Source organism: Cottoperca gobio, chromosome 18 (assembly GCF_900634415.1).
Source record: "Cottoperca gobio chromosome 18, fCotGob3.1, whole genome shotgun sequence".
Lineage (NCBI taxonomy): Eukaryota > Metazoa > Chordata > Actinopteri > Perciformes > Bovichtidae > Cottoperca > Cottoperca gobio.
Window position 1 is genome coordinate 4,629,571 of NC_041372.1, and position 2,508 is coordinate 4,632,078.

Here is a 2,508-nt window from a genome sequence, read left to right on the forward strand (position 1 = left end):
GTGACAAATGGTGATGATGGTGATGGTGGTTAAGGTGGAGGGGTGATGAGTGCCTCCATCATCCCTGGCTCTCTAATAGCCCTTCATCAGAGCTGTCCAGCGCTGACGTGACTCAGCCTAATTGCGGCGCCTTGGAGCAACGTGCCACTTTTACTCTGACTGTAGTGGAGCCGAGATGGAGGCTATTCAGAGTCGCCATGTGGTCGGATGGAGGCAGATGCTCTCTCTCACACACACACACACACACACACACACACACACACACACACACACACAGAGAAGACGCACATGCACACTCGACACCTGTACTCATTTACCTTAGCATGGCTGCATCTCATGCTGTGAGTGATGGCGGCTTGTCCAAAAGTAATATTTAGCTGACAGGTGAGATGCGAGCCCGTGCATATGTGGGTGGATTTATGTGGGTATCTATAGATTTGTCCATGACTGTGTGTCTGTGTGTGTTGTCTATTGGACATTACATATTGTTCATGTAGTGGAACTGCAGGAAAGACACGGACAAGTCCCTACTTTTTTTAAGAGTTACTCCAGAAATTCCAGCAAAGTGGGGAGAGTCAAAAATACACTTTAAAAAAAGAATAGTTTAAATCAAAAGAGGCAAAGACTTGCATACTCTTAATCCCAACTATTTATAAAGCTCTAAAAACAAAAGGATCCTTAATTTCCAATAATGCATCCAATTCCAGCATTTAGTTTGAGCCTCCCTGCTGGTGAATGGCAACATCTTTCAAACCCTGATGACATGAGGTTTCACCTTAAAGCTGCCATGTGGAGGTTTATTAACATTCTGTCTGTCTCACCAACACACAGCGTGTACATCCCTCAGGTCTAACAAACACATCAAGTGCTTTTCTTTCCGACGTCGCCTCATAGCACTACTAGTGGTCAGAAAGCTCCATAAAAGGTGCGAGTTGTCCCACTCTAACAGCTGGAGAAACGTTAAAAGGACATCTTATATCTTATAGAATAGATCGCTGCAGGGAAAAAGATGTGCTGTAGGTATTAGCCATTAGATTTCATCACATCCTATGCACACCTTCCATTTTATTTTAGAAACTCCACGTAGTTTGACTGCAGAAAGTGTTGCTTGTTGTTTTTTGTAAGTGGCATTTGGTACACTGTTTAGTCAAAACTGTCTCTGATAAGCAGTCAGTAAAGTAACTAAACTGACAAACGGGGGAAATGGATGAAAGGATGAGCGGAAAGCGCGATGACATGAGACGGGGAGGATAAGAGGGGAGGGATCAAAGCCTGACAGCAGAGAGAACGACAGGAGAGATATGGGATGAAGGGTAAGAATAGAGAGAGACGGATGAGAGCATGAGGGGGTAACAGGGATGACACCATGAAGTGAGACAGGTTAGGTGGAATGAGGAAAAAAGGAAATGATAACGAGAGAAGAGACAGGAGGGTGAGAAGGGTGATGCACATAAGAGTGAGAGAGGAAGGGGTATATTAGGGTGAAGAGGGTAGGAAGCCAAGAGCAGAGAATCAGAATGAAACAGCAGAAAATATCTTAATGTAAAAGTCAAAATAATCAAATCAATACGACATAAATAACAACATAGCTTTTTAACTAATGAAACTTTGTTGAATGTACTCCGTGTGTTGAATGAAATATCTTTGTTGGCCATTATGTAAGAACATTAGAAACAAAAACATCTAAAAGATATAAGAATAAAACATGTATTTTGTAGTTTTTTAGACTCTTCACCTACTGTACATGTGTCTAGTAACAACAATGTTCTTTACACTGTTAAAGCCCCAAAGCACATTACAAGGTGGACCGGTAAGTGTATCAGTGAATCGCATCTTCCTCATGCAACACACTGTAGTAAGACCAAAAGGCTTACTAAATTATACCAAAACATCACAGGTGCACAGTCAGCTTCCATAGCCAGCTTGTATACAGTGTTGGGTGGCACATATACACACTGACTCACACATATACTGGTACACTACCTGAGGTCAGGTACTCAAGGCCAGACAGTTGCTCACCTGGTGGCAGAACACCAGCCTTATGGCCTGGTTTTGTTCTTCGCGTCCACACAGTGCAGGTGAAATAGTGTCCTGAAAGAGTTCACGCTGAAAGAGTTCAATGCATAAAAAGTTCAGACGATGTTGGTTCCTTCCTAGAGAGGGATTTCAATTTCAGGCAGCAGGAAAGTTATATATTATTCTCAGCCTGCGGTGTGGTTAGAGGAGCCATCAAGTGGCTAAAAGAGATTGTAATAAATAAAGGAGCAGCATTCAAACTTAACAGACTTATACAGTAAATATCTCCTTCTGTAGTGAACACAGTTACATTAGAACAATGGGACACTATAAAGCCACATGCATATTAATTATTAATGTTGGCCATTAGTTCCTGATAGTGGACACCCTGTGGGGCTTTATCCCTTACTAATTCTCTGTGAGTTAATAACTGCACGTGACCCCCTATAGATGAAGTCCTTTGACTCATTGTTATTGTGGAAATATTGATCA